The sequence below is a fragment of the Alligator mississippiensis genome, chromosome 3, assembly GCF_030867095.1.
Source record: "Alligator mississippiensis isolate rAllMis1 chromosome 3, rAllMis1, whole genome shotgun sequence".
NCBI classification, from domain to species: Eukaryota; Metazoa; Chordata; order Crocodylia; family Alligatoridae; genus Alligator; species Alligator mississippiensis.
The window spans coordinates 16,692,991-16,714,947 of record NC_081826.1 but is presented as its reverse complement, the minus strand read 5'-3'; the positions used below and the strand labels follow the sequence as shown (position 1 = coordinate 16,714,947).

At 45.0% G+C, this 21,957-nt stretch overlaps 1 long non-coding RNA gene across 1 annotated transcript; it reads right to left on the bottom strand.

The window, feature by feature from the left end:
* Positions 1–1,143: 1,143 nt before the first annotated feature.
* LOC109281723 (uncharacterized) lies at positions 1,144–16,849 on the bottom strand. The gene is made up of 3 exons (XR_002088494.2): positions 16,706–16,849; positions 11,006–11,064; positions 1,144–1,715 (listed from the first exon to the last, which is right to left on the bottom strand). It is a non-coding gene; the product is annotated as an uncharacterized LOC109281723 (long non-coding RNA).
* Between the last annotated feature and the right edge of the window lie 5,108 nt (positions 16,850–21,957).

The window sequence follows — 21,957 nt, the reverse complement described above, 5'->3', positions numbered from 1 at the left end:
TTAAAATGGCACAATGTTTAACTGAAAGCTCAGAATCGCTGATTGCTATTGCAATGCAACTTCTCAGTGGGAAAGAGCCTTTATAAATAATTTGAAAAGAAACTGGTATCCTTACTATGCACAATTATAGCCCACATGTGAAAAACCAGAATCAGAGGCTTGATCATTTTTATAATTCTGGTTTAATGAAGGTTCCTGGGACTGGTTTTGGTGAGCAAGCTGCATGAGTGGTGTTGGAGATTAAATGTACTTAGTGCCACCCGGAAGACAGATGACCAGAGCTGCTTTCTCTTTGGGCTATGCCATAGCCACTATATGTGTGTTACTATAACCTTCAAAAAATAAAAGGACAAATTTCAGCAGACAAAGAAATAAGCATAAACCAGACATAAAGTTACTTGGCAGTTTTCTAAGTTTCAGAACTTGGACAGAATTCAACAGCATGTTTATCATCCAAACAGTGGAAGAAACATTTTGCTATTATTGTAATGCAGCAATGCCTCGATGCCCTTCTTAAGGACTGGGGGCCTCAATGTACAAGGGTCAGGTCACACATGCATGTGTACACACATACAGTACACTAGCAGTGACTACCGCCAGAAGTATACAGCTGCTTTCTGACAAAAGACTAGTGGCAAATTAGAGGACAAGTTAGGCGGACAAGTTGATAGCGAAACCACCATGATTAAGTTTTTAGACAGAGGTCTTAACGTATCATAGCCAAAGCCTAGGGAAGTCAAAAACTTCTCACTGATTTAATAATTTTTGCTTCAGACCCCAATTACCTATTACCAAATCTAATGAGGATTTGGGATGACTGACAGTTAATAGAGTCAGAATGACTAGGCATGAGACAAGGCAGCTGTTCATTAATGGAGAACGTTTCTAATACGATGATGCTGAACAACTGGGATTAAACAAATTAGTGCTCAGTTTCAATCCCATAAATTTATTCTAGCATTTAACTTTATGAAATGGAGCCTAATTATGTCAGGTCTGCAAATCTGTCAGGATACAGAAAAACTTTCTGGCTACCTTTGACCAGTGTATGGCCCTGATATGTCTTTGGTTACGTCCAGTTTAGATTTGGAAACAGGCAAGATACGATGGTTAGTAATATATTTTTATTTGAAATGTTGGGTTTGTTCAAAGCCAGAGCTCAGGGGATGGGAACAAAAAAAAAAGAAAGAAAGATCATGATGAATGTCTGCGAAATTAATCTTTTTGGTTCTACACTGTTCTTATTTCTAGTCTCTGTGAACATTGTAATGATATGATCAATAACAATATAGATAGGAGGGACATTTCCTACCACACGTAATACAATAGCTACAGGCATGAGAAGTGGTTGCTGCATCCCTTTAGTTGGTGGTTAACCTCATCATATTACTGCACCTGCTATGGCTGTGAGAACAAGATACAGCTGGTATCAGGCTCTGTCCAACTGAACCCAAGCCTTGTGTTGATTTCAGCAGATGTAGCCTAACCACGTTAGACTTTGGCATGTCTCGGTGGGATTGCAGTTCATAGCAGGATGGACTTGTCCAAAGTGCCAGTCCCTACAGAAGACCAGAAGTGGCTAGCTTCTCCCCAAAAAGCCAGTCCACTGAAGTTCACATGCAGTCAGTCTATCAGGTCTGGGGGAAATAGAAGATGGGTTTCTTCTTTTAGGCGGCTCCTGGAACACCTTTTAGGCACCTGGAACATCCCAGAAGCTGATGTGTGAAAGATAAGGGAAGAGGAAAGGACCAGCTGTTAGCATATGACTATCCCAGGGAAAATAAAACAATATTTTTGATCTCCACCCTCAGTACAGACAAGGAGTCATCTTTATCTTCAGTCCTTAGCTAGAACCTTCAACTCGTCAGGGGACTGAAGTAGTACTGTGCCAACCAATAGGCATGACATCTGGTTGAATACATTTTTATTTGCAGCTGCTCTTTTTGAGTCTCCCTCTCTTCTGAGGTCTTTCAGAAACGATGTCACTCAAGCTGTCCCCCAAGATGTATAATTTTGTTCCGATTATATTAGATCATATCACATTTTTGTTAGTTACTTCAGTGTTCTCTGAAAACAAATGTTCCCTAGCTCAAGTGAAGCGGATGGATCTATCAAGGTCCTATTAAGAACATATCTGGCCTAATTTTCAACCCTAACTACCTAAAAAGTATATCTAACTGCACAATATCGGTGCTAAATAAACTCATTGATGTCAGTTTTTCATGTGAAAGGGCCTATCCCACCTTCCTCAAAGCCAAGGGTGGTCTTACCTGCAGCTAAACTGCTGCTGTTTTTCAGGATGTTGGAAAGGCCTGGGGAACCAGAATAATAGCCAACCCCCCATACCCTCTCATGTTCTGCCTGTAGGCAAAGCTTTCTGCTTCCTCTCTTCCTCTGCAGAACATGCTTCCCATGTGCAGAGCGGGAGGATTATCTCTTGGGTGCTACTTTGCTCTCATGTGCAATTAGCACAGAGCAATAACCTCTGGTGCAGTTTGCGCTCGAGTAAATGTCTCCTGGGTGCAGCGTATACATATATATATATATATATATATATATATATATATGTGTATGTGTGTGTGTGTGTGTGTGTGTGTGTGTGTGTGCATGCACCCAAGACCGCAGCAGTTAGAGCAAGGCCAGAGCAGCCCTGGGCTGGCAGCAGGCTTGCAGGGTCAGTTCTGGGCTCCAGGTTGTGGCATTAGACAGCAAAGAGGCTGGCTGGGACACGAAGGTGCTACAGTGCGGGGCTAGCCAGCAGCCAGCCCCTGCACTATAGCACCCTCACGCCCCAGCAAGCCCGGGACACCGTCTATATATGTGTTGAGTTGGCGTAGATTACTTTGCCATAGGATAGTACTTGTCCCGGACAGTACCATCCTACAGCAGAGTTAATTCATGTACTGTGACCGATTATGGGTGCATATGTAGATGGTGACACTTTACTGCAGAACTAATTAGTCAACTCTCCAGTAAAGTGCATGTGTAGATGCACCCAGTATGTGTGAACTGCTGATCTCCATTTGAAACTTGGTGCCAGAGATAAAGAAGCAAATATTAGACTCCAAAGTCAGATCAGCAGCTGAATTTGAGATCCAAAGCCATCCAAAATGACCTGCTGGGTGGCACAGAGGTGGAAAGGGATCTTGGAGTCCTAGTGGACTCCAAGATGAACATGAGTCGGCAGTGTGACGAAGCCATCAAAAAAGCCAATGGCACTTTATTGTGCATCAGCAGTTGCATGATGAATAGGTCCAAGGAGGTGATACTTCCCCTCTATCGGGCGCTGGTCAGACCGCAGTTGGAGTACTGCGTGCAATTCTGGGCACCACACTTCAAGAGGGATGCGGATAACCTGGAGAGGGTCCAGAGAAGGGCCACTCGTATGGTCAAGGGCCTGCAGACCAAGCCCTACGAGGAGAGACTAGAGAAACTGGACCTTTTCAGCCTCCGCAAGAGAAAGTTGAGAGGCGACCTTGTGGCTGCCTTTAAGTTCATCACGGGGGCACAGAAGGGAATTGGTGAGTATTTATTCACCAAGGCGCCCCCGGGGGTTACAAGAAATAATAGCCACAAGCTAGCAGAGAGCAGATTTAGATTGGACATTAGGAAGAACTTCTTCACAGTTCGAGTGGCCAAGGTCTGGAACGGGCTCCCAAGGGAGGTGGTGCTCTCCCCTACCCTGGGGGTCTTCAAGAGGAGGTTAGATGAGTATCTAGCTGGGGTCATCTAGACCCAGCACTCTTTCCTGCCTATGCAGGGGGTCGGACTCGATGATCTATTGAGGTCCCTTCCGACCCTAACATCTATGAATCTATGAATCTATGAAAAGTATTGTAAGTCTCTAATGCACTTGTTATTACACATTTTACGGGAGCTGTGAGCACATTAGAGCAAAATGGTGGTTCCTACCTCAAAGAGCTTACACTATGTTGGGAAAGAGGAGATGGATAGAAAGGGGAGTATGAGGAAATAGTGAATGTGTATCAGTCAACATACAGTGGTCAGTCTACCTGCTACCATGTTTTGTTTTGTTTTTAGAAAAATTAAAGAGCCAAGGAAAGGTTTAAGGCAGGATATGAAGGAAGACAAATTAGTGCTTAGTTTTAATCCCATAAATTTAGTCTAGCACTTAGCTTTATGAAATGGAGACAAATTATGTCAGGTTTGCAAATCTGTCAGGATACCACAGCCATGATATGCTAAGGAAGCTTTGCAGATGTTTCTGGGGTCTTCCTGTGAAGCATGGTGGTGAAAAGAAAGCAAGCACAATGGGTGCATCCAAATAAGCACACACATGCCTCTTGCTGAATCTCAAAACAGTTTGAGATGTGGCAAGAGCCACGTTGTGAACAAAAAAAATTTCCCACATTGCATATTTGCAGCACAGGCTCAAAATCTGATACCTGGATATCCAGGTATCAAAAAAAAAAAAAACCCATGGAAAAAAAGCGGGGCAGAGCATGGTCCCTAAGGCAACTGGAGGATCGGGTCATCAAAAGGGATGCTCTGGTAGCCTGCCAGAGTGTCTCTATGGCTCAAACTTGCATGTGCAGGGCAAGGAGTGGTGAAGGCTGCAGTGACCGGGACCCCGGCTACAGTAGGGGACAGGGGGTCAGGAGGACTAGAGCTGGGGCTGTGTGGGTGCAGGGGGCTGGAGAGAAGGGGGACTGTGGGGGGAGCTGCTTGGAATAGGTGGGTTCCCCCTCCTGCCCCCCACATGGCCCACAGGCCCCCCCCCCCGGCAACAGCAGTGGCCAACAGGGAAGTCAGTGCCCTCCTGGCACACCCACCCACGTGGTATGGGGCTGCATAGTGTGGCCCCGGCCTCCTGACACCTGGCACTGCCTGTGCCCCATCACACGTGCCCAGCCCAGCTCAGCATTGAGCCACGTGCCTTCAGGCAGCTCCAAGCCACTCAAGCTGTCACCCAGGGCCACGTGCCAGTCGCGGAAACCACATCACCCCGGGGCACGTCCTGTGTGCACAGACCTGGCCCAGCCCAATGGCACGTGGGATCTGTGCATGCAGGACCCAGCCCGAAGCAACACACGGTCCCTGCAAGTGGCATGGGGCCCCAGGTGACAACCCAAGCAGCCTGGAGCTGACCAAAGGCACATGGTACCAGGCTGGGTAAGCACAATGGGGCACAGGCAGTGCTGGGTGCCAGGAAGCCAGGGCTGAGCTGTGCTCCCCCACACCAGGACAGGGGAGCTGTTCCAGGAAGTCCCCAGGTGTCCTGATGGCCACTGCTACTGTGGGGGAGTTCTGAGCCCTGAGGGGGACTTTGGCCCCTGTGGGAGGCATATGGGCCCTGTGAAGGGGCTATGGACCCTGTCGGAGGGAGCTGTGGCCCATGTGAGAGGGATGTGGCCCTGTAGGTGGGACCTGTGGCCTCTATGGGGGGGAGCTGTGGCCCTGGTTGGGGGGCTATGGCCCCTGTGGGGGGTCTGTGGCCCTGTTGGGGGGAGTTTTGGGCCCTGTTGGGGGAGAGCAGCCCATGAGCTGTGTAGGAGGGCTGTGCCCTGTAGGGGGAAAGACACCCAGCCCTCCTGAGAAGTTCCTCCTACACGCCCCCCGCACACCCACAGTCCCCCACACCCCATCCACAAACTGCACACCCCCAAGCCATCCCCACAAACCCCTCACCCACATACGTGGGTCAGAAGTGAGGGGACTGGAGCAGGGGGCAGGCTGTGGGTTGAGAGTGAGGGGCAAGGGCAGGGGCAGGGCACTGGCATATCAGTGCTGCTCAGCACTGCACATTCTGGTGAGCGAAGCAGGTAGGGGCAGCTCTGATTTTTCTATGACAAAAAAGCCAGAAGTAAATGCCAAAGTGTATAGATATTTAGAATTTATTTTATTATGATGATAGAGGTACTGGTAGGCTTACAAATTACTTAAAACTTGTAAATATATCAATAAAACATTGCCCAACTGATCTATATATAGTGCCATTTCATTTTAATACCCAAAGAACACTATTTTGTGTATTTTAATGGGAGAATTTGGCTTTCTTATCAGAGAATTTGCAATTTTTAAACAGGGAACACCAGGATCTCTGCTGGTGAGACAAGTGGCAAGATCTGTGCAGAGGAGTCTGTGCAGGGCCAGCACTGGGGACCCACTGGAGGGCAGATGGGGTGGCTAACCTCCTGGCCATCTGGGGTCAAGAGGACACACTTGTCAAAGTGGGCCACCTCAAGGAGTACATCTTCTTTGCAATGGTGGCAGAGTAGGGGCACCCCATCCAGGTCTTGCAGGCACATAGCCATGGGGCTGTAGGTCCAAGGGGGAGGATGCTGTTGCAAGTGGCATCAGGTCACAGCTAGGCAGCAGCCCCCACTGCCAGACTGCTGCAGTGGGTAGAGAGGGCAGGGGCGACTCCAGGATGGGGCTGCTTCAGCAGTCCAGCTGGCACAAGAGGTAGTGTCCCCAGATAACAACTGGCTGGGCCTTAGGGCTGTTTTTATACTACTGAGGTCAGCACAGGTGCTGGCTGCAGGCTCTAGCTCCCCCTGGCTGCATATCTGGGAGGAGCCAGGCAGGGTTATTTTGCCCCAAGTGGCACAACTTGCTCCACACCAAAGTACATATCCAGACACATGCACTGAGGCAAAAATCCCCGGCTCAAATTTGTGCCACTCCTATTAGAGCTGCTGCAAGCGCACATGCCTGCATGTGTGGATGCACCCAGTGATGGTGCTTGTATGAGACTCTAACAGGTGGGGAGCAAAAAACCAAGCACAAAATCCTGCAGGACTCCAAAGAGAGCTGCATACCTCCTTTTCACCAGTAAGATCAGTCTCTGTGATGCTCTCTGATCATGTCACATGCTCACTGATTTGATTCCATCGATGTCTAGGAGGCCTTTCATTGAATGACCTACCCATCACTTTCCAGTGCAGTACTATTCTCTACTATGCAATTTTCTTTTGCTTTGCACAGTTTTAAACAGGCTTAAACCACTTTGCTAATCTCTTTGCTGTTTTCAGGCCAATAGTACAAGGAAAAAATGAACTGGGTATATAAAATTTGTGTGTATGTATGTATGTGTTAGCCACACAAACAAGCAAGGTAGGCTGAATTTTATATAATTAAGAAATACATCTGCTTTGTGTATAAATTCATTATGAATTGACAGGTAAATGTGTGTGTATATGTGTGTGTACTTTATAATTAATATGAATATATATTATTTATATATGCAAGCACAGGCATCATCATAAAACTCAGCTTAAAGTCGGGCATGTGCTTTCATACATTGTTGAGTTTGAGCCAAAGTGCAGCCATTCAGCATAGATTTACCAGGCACACAATTCCGTGAATGCTATTCTGAGAATCAAAACAAATGTGAATCACCTCTGATTACCTCTCCTCATCTTCCTGCGTATGCGTGAACAATAGCAAACATGAATAACACTCCAGTAAGGACGTGAATACCTACTTCCCGTTTTCCCCCACAAGTTGATTGACATTACTGCACTGTTTATAGTCAACAGAGTATTCAGGGCTATTTTAAGTGCGAGCTTTTTGTGTATGGATGATAACATTCAAATTGCATTTGATTAGTAGGAAAAGGAAAATCCTCTGGATTACAGCTCCAGAAGAACAGATGTAATTATCTTATGATTTGTCACCCAGAAACACAGATGCTGTTTCTAACATTACTCTGTCAGGGCAGCAGAATGTTTGCATCAAGAATATAGCAGGTGGTCTGTTTTTTCCCCGTTTTAAATTAGTATGTATATATTGCATTTCAGGAGGACAGAGAGTTAAAATAGGGAGTAGTGTAATGTGCTGGATAAGTGTATCCTTTAGTGTCAAATTAATTCCCTTCTATGGTCCCCATGATCTCCTTTTCACATTCTCTATCTATGCATAGTGATCTGAGATCTAGCTAAAGGCCTGTGCGAAGTGGCTAGTATTCACTTCGGATTTGGATTCAGCCGATTTGGGGGACAGTGATTTGATTCAGTGATTCAAATCACTGTCCCGAATTGATTCAGCCAAATCTGATTCAGAGATTCGGCTGCTGCTAAATCAGCCGAATCTCCCGCAGGCCCCATCCCCCACTCTCAATGGCTGCCCCGCTCAGCCCAGCTCCCACCAATTTAAAGAAAAAAAAGCCCCCACTCACCGGCTCCTGCCCAGTGGGGGGCGATCCCTGCTGCCCCCCACTGTTCCACGTCACGTGGAGGGCTCCACTACAAGCCCCTCACCTCCCCACTGTCCCCGCCCCACCATGGCTGCCCCACCCACCCCAGCTCCCGGCCCTTTAAGAAAAACAAAAACAAAAAATTCCCAGTTTCAGTGGTTCCTGCCGAGTAGGGGCCAATCCCCACTGCCCCCCACTGCATGGGGGGTTCTACATGAGCCCCCCAAAGCCCTGAGGCCACTGCAGGAGCCGGTGAGTGCGGGGGAGGGTTTCTTGTTTTTATTTCTTAAAGAGGCCGGAAAGCCATGGGTGAGGGCTGGGAAACTGGGGGAGGTCAGAGGGATTGTGGCAGAGCCCCCCACATGGCATGGAGCAATGGGGGGCAGCAGGGATCGCTCTCCCGCCTAGCAGCACCCGGTGAGTGGGGGCTTTTTTTAAAGCACCAGGAGCTGGGGCAGGCAAGGCAGCCATGGGGGGGGGGGCTGGGAGAGCAGCCAGAGGTTGGGGGGCACTTAGGGGGCCTGGGAGGTTCAGGCAGGGGATGAGGCCTGGGAGGAGTCCCCCCATAGTCCTTTCCCCCCTCCTCCTGCCTCCCCTCCCCAACCCCATACTGTCCAGCTCTGAGTCCGGGGCCAGCTCCCTGCTGCAGTGGGCGGGGACTGCCTGAATCACAAAAGGTCTCTGAATCTTTTCCAAATTGATTCGGAGAACTTCAAATCAATTTAGACCTTTTAATTGGTCCCCTGATTCGATTCGGATTCAGTGATTCGGCCACCGAATCTGGCCGAATCTCCTCCAAATCGAATCAGCACCCGAAGCTTCGCACAGCCCTACTAGCTAACTGAGGAGAGTGGTGGGGGAAATGGAGAGATCATCAAGGATCTGGTTTCAAGTCTGCTTCAGCACTAATGCCAGGGTTTCTGAGCTACCACAGCTTACCTGGCTGAGAATCAATTAGCCAAGTGAAGCTGCGCTCTGACATGCCCCTTGACAGGGTGGAGTGGTCAGCACAGGAAGCTGTTCTGCTCGCTTTTGTAGCAACTTGGACTTCCCCGTCACCCAACACGAAATTGTCAGGTGACCAGGTACAGCCAGATTTCACCTCTTTCACTCCATCTTGACAAAGCAAAGAGGTAGATCATGGAAGGGAAATTTCAATCAAGTAACCAATCTGACTCCAGCTGGGTCCAGATCAACCTGGGGATTCTTCAGGATGAGAATTAAAAATGTGTACGTTGATGAAAAATCAGATTTTTTATGAATGAATTGAAAGGAAGACTTGTTTGGAGGTTGGCCTGGGAGTTGAGAAACCAACTTCAATTTTCCCAAATAAGGGCTATGCATTCTATTAGGCAATGGGGCAAAAATCAAATGGAGTGGTGCCCAAGTCTCTCTGGATTCATTCCTCTGCATCACAGTTCTCATATAAAAATAGGATTAAGAGCAGTTGTCTACCTTATGGGAATGCTGAGAAATGAACTGAGAATAGAGAAGTATTCAGTTACTACAGACCATACATGTTCCCAGAAAAGGTAAAATCTTATATCTGCTGGTATAACCCCCAATTCTGAGGCAGATGCAATTATATTTATCTTTTAGTTATTTTGAGCCTCATTTGCAGTTAGAAGTAGGATATTTCCACCAGACAAAAGATGTATTCTTTGGCTAAATCCAGACTACCTGGAAAGATTACATCTCCCATGCTGCCCCATAATCATGGGACTCCCATGATTTACTGCAGTGGGTTCAGCAGTAGAGATCTTTGGTGAGCCATGAGAGATGCAGTCTAACTAGAAAACATAGTCCATAGAGAATGGGAATATGAGGCACCCATCAGGCATTATGGCAAACATGGTCAACATAGACTGTGGTTAACTTGAATGAACAGTTTCCAATTAGTTGAACAACTAGATGACCTGATTGGCCCCACCTGAAACAAAGCATTTCACTTCTATTTTCCCAGTGAAAATAATTTTTTAAATAGTAAAATCTGTTTTGCTAAAGCTGCAAATACTTCCAGGGGAATTTCCCACCCTGCTCTATAACTCATCAAGAAGTAGCCTTGGTCTGCATTTGTGATAATGGCAATCAATCCCTGTATTCATCATTATTTTTAATAGTCTCTTCAGAATTTTTCTCTTTCAGACCCTCATCTAATATAGAGCTATGTTGCAAGCTTCAACAGAGGCAGACCAATTTATCCCAATTGAAGTTCCAGTTTGATGACTGCTGCCAGATGAATTTGACTATTAGATTTTTTTTTTATTTTTTTTTTTTTGCAGGGCATGTCATGTTTAAAAACCAGTTACAAATAATAACAACTCTAAAAATTGTAAGATTTTGCATTTTACCACTGCCAGTAACAGCTGGCATATCAGCTACTATGCTCAGCATAGAAACATATTGTCAAATTAATTTTAACAACTTTTGCTGGACCTCTCTTTTCTGGAGGCTGTGTAGCTGATTCAGAATGACAGTTGCTAAATGTTGAAGGGGAAACAAAATGCTGAAGCTGTTTGTCTGGCTTCTTTAGCAGTCGGTGCACAATCTGCCTTAGAGCAGCTCATGTCTAGTAATTATGTAAATATATGTAATAGACTACTGTAATCAGAAGTAACATTATACGAAGTTCTGAGAATAGAAAGATCTTATTCAGGGTTTTGTTCATAGTTGTGGATGGGATATTTGACTCAAAGTGCAAACCTTGCCCCATTATTAATGGCGCACACAGCACTTCTTTAAGAAGTTGCTGATGGGATTTTCAGAAATGCCTGTAAGCACTAGGTGCCTGTAACTTTCAATGGGCTTTATACTTCCATCTTCCTCAAGTGCTTTGTAAAACCTTACCTTTCCTCCATTTTGAACTTTTTTTCTCTCATTTATAGCCCAGGAACTGGTTACAGCTGCTGAAATGGCAAAAAAATTTGAAAGAAACACATAAAGTATGACCGCTATATGTAGTTAATTATTATTTTTGTTTTTTTCTCTCCTTCTAGCACCTAGAGATGCCATCACCAATTGGAGTCCTACTATACTAGGTTCTGTATATACACAAGAGACCCCAGATCCAAAGAGCTTACATAGACAAGGGGAAGGGGAAGAGATGTACACTTGACCCTACTTTATTCCTGAGGAACCAAGGCACAGGGAGACTAAGATCCAGACACTTAAAGGTACTTAGGGCCTAGAAATGACTTCAAAAGGCACTGGTTTCAAAGGCAGGATCATTTGAGAATCTGGGCCTTATTCATCTCCTCCAAGTGACACAAGGACTTTGTGGAAGAACACATCTGTTATATCCCAGTCCAACACCTCAACTACCGGACCAACCTTCCTCTGTAGAGGTGACTACTGATGATTTCTGGTGACCGAAAGGACTGAAAGCAAAGACATAAAGCCTGCTCAGAGATCTTAGTGCTTAGGGGCAGTCCCTGTGGCACAATCCATAGAAACAGATCCTTGTATTCCAAGGAGGAGGCAGATAAATGCATTTTATTTTCACGCTGAAAAATTATATAAAAAAACCCCACAGCAGTTCCCATGAACAGAAATTGCCAAAAAGCTTGTCTAACTCATAATCCCTAAAGGGCCACAATAATCATCCAGTCTGATCTCCCGCAGACTTTGCCCATGATTCTTGCATGAAACCCAATGCCTTGTGGAGTAACTAGCACATATCTCTCCGAATGATGTTCGTTCTTGATGCTAAAACTGCAAGTGTTGAGCAGTCCATCACATTTGTTCATGAGCTGTTGTAGTGATTAGTAACCTTCCTTTTTCCAGTCATAATTTTCTATCTGCCCCATTTAGCTATGGGATCTTTGTTATATGTTGTCAGATAACAGGCATTTCCTCCTTCTGTGGGCAGTGATCGGATAAATGGTGATCCGTAATCTTCTGTTTGTTCAGCCAACCAGATCAAACTCTTTGTTTCTGTTAAGTGTTTTTTTTCCATACTGCCAATAATCCTTGTCACTCCCCTCTCCAATGGTTCAAAATATTCTTAAAGCATGGACACTAAACCTAAATCAGTATTCCTGTAGTAATCAGTACAATATGCTGGCATCTCATCCCTCAGTCCTCCCAGGAGAACAGGCATTTCACCTCAAACTGATCACAGCTGCCTTCTCACTTCCCATCAGCTTCTCACAACACAGACACTCTTCTGCAGCTATCAATACAAGACAGACACTGATTGGGGAAACTCTAGAGAAGACAGACTGCTTGCATAGCATTTGTAAGGCTGCAAAGTTAATTGCAATGTAATTACCACCCAAGTAAACTGTTTAATGTGGTAAAATGTGACCATGGTTGTTACTTCCATTGCAAACAGTGGCTTACAGTACCATCTGCAACCCATCAACAGATCACATAGTGAATTTGTTGCAGATGTAAAATGAAGCCTCAACATCTCCAGGCATGTTGTTAAAAACTCGCATCCATTGAACACAAGCATTACTGCTATTTCAGATGTCACTATGGATATTTACATAGGGCTCAATGATACAGCACGTGTTCGGAGTGATGAGGCAAAAATAATGCGGTTAGGTAAAAGTATGGCTTGTGGCTTTTTAGGTTAGAAACAAAAAAAATAAGATGCATCATCAGTGTTCAACCATAATTGGACATATAGCCCTGCACCGAGACAAGGGAAGTTGGTATACGGTAGCAACATCATTCTGGGAAGCTGGGTGGTAGCACTGGTGACTCACTATGATCCTGGGTCATTTAGATGGGTGATGGATTGCTAGTTCTACCATGATTTCTCGAGTGACCAGGAACAAATCACTTAAACCCAGAGGTCTGGAAATATTCATGATCTTAAAATGAACGGGGCGGGGGGTCTTTGCCATTCTGCAGACTACTCTTCTAGACTGAAAAATGGAGCTCAGACCTGATGGACAGGACTGATGTGAGGCTAAGTTAATGAATATTTCTAAAATCCTTTGAGTAGATGCAAACTGGGCTTGGTCTCTTTTAAAAGGATCGAGGATTTAGAAGCCACCTAGTTCAATAGGTATGTAATGAGACACGAGCTCCTAACTGCCGGGGGTGCTTATGAAAATGTCTCCCATAGGTCACAATACGCCCAATATTCAGCAAATCTCATTCCAAACTGAAGTTAGAGCCCTGAAGGACCTGTGTTTCCATGTGGAAAGAATTTTATCTGGGATTACCAGGATGTATTTCTTCATGAGTCAGAAATGCTTCTAGCCACAGTGACTGTCTCAGCTTGAGCCGCCTCACTTCAGTGCCGTCATTTGATTTGAATGCAAGCAGCTCTTCGGCAGGGGACACTTTACTGCACCCAGAGCTGCAGAAATTGTACAGGGGAAAAAGTAAGGTAGCATTTTAAAACATATGATACCTAAAGTGTATTTGTAAAGTGTGCGCATGCTAATAAGTGCCATGATTTGGTTTCTGACTGCTCAAAGTGCGCATGCATGTTTTGCATATGTGGAGGCACGAATGGGCATGCAGCTCTCAGAAGGGATGAGCTTGCATAGATTTTACTGGAACCACTTATGTATATGCTTTAAAAAATGCCCTATAATAATACCCTAATTGTGGATACTATTGCAATGCAAGTTGGTTTGATTTTATTACTCCCTCAAGTAGATAAATGTGTGTGTGTGTGTGTGTGTGTGTGTGTGTGTGTGTGTGTGTGTGTGTGTGCGTGCACCCATTGGGACTTAAATAAAATGTAGCCATCTGAGGGCAGAATTTAACCTGGGATTTTTAGATTACAAGTTCTCTAATATAGCTGTATTAATTGAAGCAAATTGAGCTGTGCCCAGCAGAGAATTTAGCCAATAAGGACTTGTCCACACTTTATTGAACTTGTGGGAGCCCATTCATTTCAGTGGGCTTTGGGTTAGACCCATGAGATAAGTGCTGGATCCTCAGCTGATGTAAGTTATTGTGCTAAACTGATTTCAGTGAAACTGAAAATCTAGACCATCTGATATTAGTCTTCCAGTTCTTGATAAATAATGTCTTGTTTCAAGACAAATTGAACAAAGGTTATGCCATCTATCTCAAAACAGCAGTGTAAAACTACCTGTTTACAATACTAAGCAATGAACCCCAGCTTTACAAATACCCATCCTCTGTTTAATCTTTGTGCCATACAGATTGAAGGTTGTCTTGGGATTGGGATTTGGGGTTTTTTGGGGGGAGGCGCTGGATGTTTGCAATTGCAGGGATTTTTACTGGAAGAATGATTTGTAATGTGCAATATGTGCAGCCTTCTTTGCCGGCATTATCCTGGGAGCAAAGCGCTGTCTTAACGAGGTTTGCTCTCATAAAATAAACTGTAATAAAAATGTAGACGCTAGCGCTTGCTGATCGATTTCATTAGAGCGTTCGGAGAGCAGGCACAATGGCAAGTCCTAGCAGGAGGGAAGAAGTGGCATTGGATACACTTCAGCCACGTTTGATCCATCACTAAACACAAAAACATACGTTTGCCTTATTTGACTATTAACTTTACAAAAAATAGTATTGTAGGGGTTATTTTTCACTGGATCAGTGGTGCCGGCAAACCAAGTCCTACCTTTGTTTCTACTGTTTTCTGTTAACAGGTCGAGAACTACACTTCAGCAATCCATAGGTAAGCAAATGCTTGTGTGAGCTTTAGCTGCTCTCCTGGCCCATTGGCATTGCCATATTGTGGCTGGTATGGGCCTCAAAGTCATGTGATCTTGTATGACTGTGACTTTCTTTAGAAAAGATGCACCATGGAAAACTAAAGGTGGTAGGGTTTTGAAATGCCTAACTGATGAGAAAGCATAAGACAGGTTCCCATAATAGAGGGGTGGGCAAAATGCAGCCCAGGGGCTAGATGTGGCCCACCAGGCCATTCTATCTGGGGCCCCTAAAAATTTTAGAAAATTAATATTAATCTGCCCTGGGCTGCCTGTCACACAGCCCTCGATGGCTTTCTGAAACTCAGTAAGCGGCCCTCTGCCCAAAATAACCCTACCATAACACATCGCCTTGTGAATCCTCCAGGGTGAATGTACTTCAGCTTACATATAGGTTAAAGCCAAAGAAACAAGTTGTGAATTGGGGAAGTGTGTGCTTGTGTGTGACATCAAATCAATGTAAAATACAATTTAGTTTTAGGATTTCTAAGATATTCCCCCAGGAGTTCCTCAAGATTTTTCTGTTTATTTGATGGAAAATGCTTCTGAAGAGTTAAACTTTCTCAGGGAACATGTTGATTTTTTTTAATGACATTTTTAATCTTCTCTTGTGAAAATAGAAAACTGCTTTCTGTTAAATTGCTTTCAAAACAGAAAAAATCTCATGAATTACAGAAATAGATCTTGACATTTCTAAATTATTTTTCACAATATTTCATCCTATTACGTTTTCTGATATTTTAGCTTTTAATCCTGAATGAAGATGCATATGATAAATATTTGAATACTGGAATTTGATGGTGGAAGACATTTTTTTCTGACCAGTTCTAAACATAACTTAAGAAATCATGGCTTAATAATTTTATTAATTTTTCCTCTTGAAGTATATTGGTTTTTATAGTGCTGTTGTTCCCCAGGGTAAATTCACTCTTGAACTAATTATTACTAGGAGGGAATATTTAAATATATATATTAGCAGAATGTGGACAAAAATGTTTGGGCAATCTTTGTTTTCCTTGTATTAAAAAAAAACCCAGCAAATATAAAGTCCTACACAGCTGAAGGCCAGTTTTGCTTTCTTCTTCTTTCTATATATTTTTAAACATCTTTTAAAGTTCACAAATCAAGACATAGGTAGTTTCTCCTGTTTCCAGTAGGCAAAGTATATAGTTTTACTTCCAGGGGGAAAAGAGCAGCAAAGTTGAGTTGCAAATCTCTTAGTTGAGGTTTAGTAATTTTAGACAGGTGCCCTTTGCCTAGTGATACTTTTCTTGAAAGAATGTATCTTGGCACAAAGGAAAAAATAAGTAATTGTAGACATGTGGCCTTTAGAAACCCCATGGCTTACAAATCAATTTTACTGGAGGGCTATAACAATTACATGACTTGACATTGCCATCTGGATATTCACCTGAACCTCATTGCTGACTCTATTTCTGTGTCCAGCTTTCTTTTGAGACTTGGTGCAGTAATATTGTGTATTTTGATATGTCCTAAAAGCAGAATATAACAGCTCTATTGCTACTGAACACAGTCCAATTAAAGGCTTCTGTGCCCATTCAAAACTGCCCATGGATTGGCCCTAGCTACCATGAGAAATCATTTCTCATTCTACACCCATGACCTCCATGACTGCTATGTTTGCTTGAAATAGTGACACAATAATCCAGCAAGGGAGACACCACTTTCAAAGGAGCTGGAGCTAGACTGATTCCCAATCCCATAAGAGAGGAAATTTACCCTGGAATGAGTTTCACAACTAAATGAACAACTAATTTCTTTGGTTTGGCTTTCCCTCCTACAAGTTCTAAACCTGGCTGGGAAATTGGTCAAGGTACCTTTGTAATTTTTCCTCAGAAAATGCCTCTTCATTCAAACAAAATATTTTGGAGGAACGTACCAAATTCTGTGAAAGGGTAATCGAGAAAGGTTTTTCTTGTCAACAGCAGAAGGAGTAAGAAAATCTTGGTGGTAAGGGTATTCTGGGAGCTGAATAAACCAGATTCACTTCCCACCGCTGCCTGAATAATTCTCAGAACTTGAACCTGTGGGTATAAACCAGTCTTAATTATATCACTATCAAATAATAGCAAGATAAGCTGTTGTGTCCATGTGACACTAGTGTAGCAAAACCACTGCATTTTAATCTCATTTCATTCAGGATCAAAGTTAGCATGCTTTAGCTAACCTGTATCACTACAGGATCATGCTGTTAAATAATAACAGGGGATGCCTTCCTCACTCCCCTCCCTTTTAAAACTGTTAAATGTATGTTGATGCATGTCGTGAATTTCCTACTACCAAGATGAGTATACTATATATATATTATTATATTTTAATATAAGAGAAACCATGCTACTTCCGTCTGTGTGTTGTCTGTACTGCTCTGAGCCAACCATGCATGCGCCACCCACGGGGTGGGCAGCGATTGGCCCAGAGCGTTAGGGACAGACAGACAAACAGACAGGAGAGAGGGGGCATAGGAGCAGGGAGGGGGCGGGGGGCGCAGCTGCAGGGCACATAGCTGCGGGAGGCAGGGTGGGGAGCATGGCCAAGGAGGGCGGGGCTGCAGGGCTCGTGCTTACGGGGGTGGGGCTGCAGCCGCAGAAGTCTGGGCATATGGCCGTGGGGCCAAGCCCTACCCCCAGCAGTCATGACCCCACCCCGCACCTGCCAAGGGGCATGCAGTCGCAGCCAAGGGGGATGTGACACTAGCAAGTAAATTATTTATTTACTAGCAAAGTGCCAGTCAAGAAGGATGGGTGGGCAGTGTGGTCAGAGCGCCACCACTCTGCACGGCCGCCGCTCTGCATCCAGCTGCATGCAACCTCCGCACCACACACCCACCCACATACACTGAGCCACATGCCACACTCACCCAGCCACACATACACACACCCAGCCACCCAACCAACCAGACGCACACACGGCCACATGCCACACACACACACCCAGCCTCATGACACCCACCCAGCCACATGCCAGCCACACACCACACCCACCCAGCCACACACCCCACACACACCCAGCCACCCACTGCATGCCACACACACAGCCCATCCACACAGCCACATGCCACCCACCCACACACACACCCACTGACCCACATGCCACATATACCCACCCTGCCACACACCACACACACAGCACTGGGGAGCCCAGGGGGCAGCATGGGCCCCTCTTTCCTGCAGTGCATGCAGTGGTGGGAGCTGCCTGCAGGGGTGGGGGAATGGGGCATGCCCCAACCCACGGCCACATGCTGCAGCTGGTGGGCACTGACCTCGCAACCCACACCCACTCCCTGCAGCACCTTGCGGCCATGTGCCACCACACACCATGCCCCCACGTGGCCACATGCCTCGCCTCCCCCCACCCCACAGGGCCGCAACCCACCCTTACATTATCTGGCTTTTAAGGAAATGTCAAATGTTCTAATGAATAAAGTGAAATATAAATAGTGATTCATTAAGGGAAATACTCGAGCCTTGTTGACTCAAATTTAAAATAAGCTTATTTTTACATAATAAAATACATGTATTTATTCATATACAGGTAGAATTTTCTCACATCATTTTATCAATATTCAAAGAATGAGCTATCCTCAAAGTATATACAGGTGCTATTCTTCATCTTCTGGGAAATGCAAAGCTGACTGGGAAATACTGTAGCTGCTGCTGTGTGAACATAGCTCTTGAGCTAACTTCAATAGGAAGACTGAAGATTTTCTCCATTAATCATTGTTTTACAGGTACTCAGTTTCAGCCATTAACTTATGATACCCAGCAGGCTTGTAGCACAGAGAATTTGACTGCTGTCAATGTAAAATCACCAATACACGTTTTTAAGATCTATAACAGTTTGCAAGGATTTTTAAGAGCTGTAACGATGAAGCTAGAAAATAAATAGTTCTTAAAGGTGATATCATTGATAAAAACCAACTGTAAATTCTCAGTATCAATACACACAGAATTATAAAGTAACCTCTTCAAAAATAAAAAAAAAGATGCTCATATGCAAGCAGCAAGTCTTTACAGTTTTTCAATGTCATTCTGAACTAGCGGTTGGTTGGGAACACAATCCCACATCCATAATGCTTGGAGATAAGAGGTGTTCAAAACACAGTTCTGAATTTTTACTTTGAGTCCGCCCAGACCTAGGCTTCCTGTGTGCTGCTAGATAATCCAGAGAAAGGGAGGAAACAGAATTAGGTAATTAGCCCTGTCACGTTCATCTCAACACACAACTACAGGGTCAAATTATTACATGCAAATTGCATATTTCAGGGTTTCCTGTCATTTGTATGGGAAAGTCACTCATCATGAGAAAAAAAAACAACCCTTCTTAGAGGCAGAGCCTTGATTTCCTTATACAAGCAATTTCATTTGCATAAGTATTGAAGAACTAGCAGTTGTTGGAACAACTTCATATTGCCCTGGACTGCACAGGTTGTATAAAAAGCTGTGGATTATATCCCTTTATTTTTTTGTCCAACTGCTAGTCATAGATTCATAGATGTTAGGGTCGGAAGGGACCTCAATAGATCATCGAGTCCGACCCCCTGCATAAGCAGGAAAGAGTGCTGGGTCTAGATGACCCCAGCTAGATACTCATCTAACCTCCTCTTGAAGACCCCCAGGGTAGGGGAGAGCACCACCTCCCTTGGGAGCCCATTCCAGACCTTGGCCACTCGAACTGTGAAGAAGTTCTTCCTAATGTCCAATCTAAATCTGCTCTCTGCTAGCTTGTGGCCATTGTTTCTTGTAACCCCCGGGGGCGCCTTGGTGAATAAATACTCACCAATTCCCTTCTGTGCCCCGTGATGAACTTAAAGGCAGACACAAGGTCGCCTCTCAACCTTCTCTTGCGGAGGCTGAAAAGGTCCAGTTTCTCTAGTCTCTCCTCATAGGGCTTGGTCTGCAGGCCCTTGACCATACGAGTTGCCCTTCTCTGGACACTCTCCAGGTTATCCGCATCCTTCTTGAAGTGCGGTGCCCAGAATTGCACGCAGTACTCCAACTGCGGTCTGACCAGCGCCCGATAGAGGGGAAGTATCACCTCCCTGGACCTATTCGTCATGCATCTGCTGATGCACGTTAAAGTGCCATTGGCTTTTCTGATGGCTTCGTCACACTGCCGGCTCATGTTCATCTTGGAGTCCACTAGGACTCCAAGATCCCTTTCCACCTCTGTGCCACTAGTCTTCTAGCTGCAAAGTGCTATTGTGGAGTAATGGCTGCAGTGAAGTGGTCTGAGACTAAATCCAGTGCACGTGGGTAGCTCAGTGGGGTAGCACACCCATTCATAGGACTAGTTCAACTCACTGTTCTCCCTTAAGTGGTGCTGTAGGACATGTCTATTATGTGGTTGGTTGCAACTGCAGGAGGCAGTGCATCTACTGAGCCAGGCTGTCCCTTTCAGGCATATGTTTCTGCCTTTCGCATAATTCCTGAACCATCACAGCTAGGGCATCAGTTTAACATTACTGCTATGCTCTTGTGGCATTCTGAAAAAAGCTTAATTTTGCCTGGTGTGAAAGCTGAACTCTACCCCAAGCAAAAAGCAAACGGGCCCATAATAGACATCTAGACGCTACCTCTCATCACTGCCTCTTCTATGGGAATGGCAGTGCTGATGGAGCCAAAGGAGTGCAATGAATTTGATTTTGAGGTGAATGTGCTTCTTTTTAAAGCTAGCTAATTTGTCTGGAGACCTTCCTGCTGATGGCTATCTAGGATGGAGATTACATTTCAGACTGTTTTTAAACGAAGACTGCAAATGGCTCTCCAGCAGGTTATCTCATTGGCCAAAGAATATGTGTGACAGCTCAATATTTATTGCATCACCCATCTGTCTGTGCCTTTCCAGTTGCTGTATGTGTGTGTGGAGGGGGGGGTGCATGCGCTCACATGCATGTGTGTGCTTACATGTGTGCATGTGCATGCACAGGTGTGCAGTATTCCAGATGCAGCCTCACCAGTGCCAAATAGAGGGGAAGAATCACTTCATACAATCTGCTGGCAGTGCTCCTACTAATTCAGCCCAGTATGCTGTTAGCCTTCTTCGAAACAAGGGCACACTGTTGGCTCGTATTCAGTTTAGTGTCCACTGTAAACACCAGGTCCTTTTCTACAGAGCTTCTGCTTAACCAGTCAGTCCTTAGACTGTACTGGTGCATGGGACTGGTCTGTCCTAAGTGCAGGACTTTGCACTTGTCCTTATTGAGCCTCATGAGATTTCTTTTGGTCCAATCCTCCTATTTGTCCAGGTCACTCTGAATCCTAGAACTATACTGTAGCATATCTACTACTCCCCCCAGCTTGGTGTCATCTGCAACACCAGCCTATCATCCAGGTTGTTGATAAATATATTGAACAAACAGCCACAGGACTGACCCCTGGGGCACTCCACCTGATACTGGGTGCCAGCTAGACATTAAACCATTGATTACAACCCTCTGAGCCCGATCATCCAGTCACCGTTTCTATCCACTTTACAGTCCATTCATCCAACCTGTAATTCCTTAGCTTGCTTGCAAGAATGTTGAGTGGGACCACATCAAAAGCCTTGCTAAATCAAGATATAGCATGTCCACTCTTCTCCCCATGTCCACAGAGCCAGTCATCTCATCATAGAAAGCAATCAGGTTGGTCAGGCATGACTTGCCCCTGGTGAATCCATGCCAACTGTTCCTGATCACCTTCTTCTCCTCCAAGTGCTTACAAATGGATTCCTTGAGGATATGCGCCATGATTTTTCCAGGGACTGAGATACGGCTGAGTAGTCTGTAGTTCCCTAGATCCTCCTTGCTCCCTTTCTTAAAGATGGGCACTATATTTGCCCTTTTCCAATCACCTCTCCCAATTGCCACAATTTTTCAATTGGCTCTGTAATCACATCACCCCAGTCCCTCAGCACTCTTGGGAGCATCACGTCTGGCCCCATGGAGTTGTACACATCCAACTTTTCTAAATAGTCCCTAAACTGTTTTTTTCACCACTGTTGGCCGCTCACCTCCTCCCCAAATTGGGCTACGAGGTGCAGTTGTCTGGGAGCTGACCTTGCCTGTGAAGACTGAGGTTCAAAAGGCATCAAGTACTTCAGACTTTTCTGCATCATCTGTCACTAGGTTACCTCCCTCATTCAGAAAGGAAC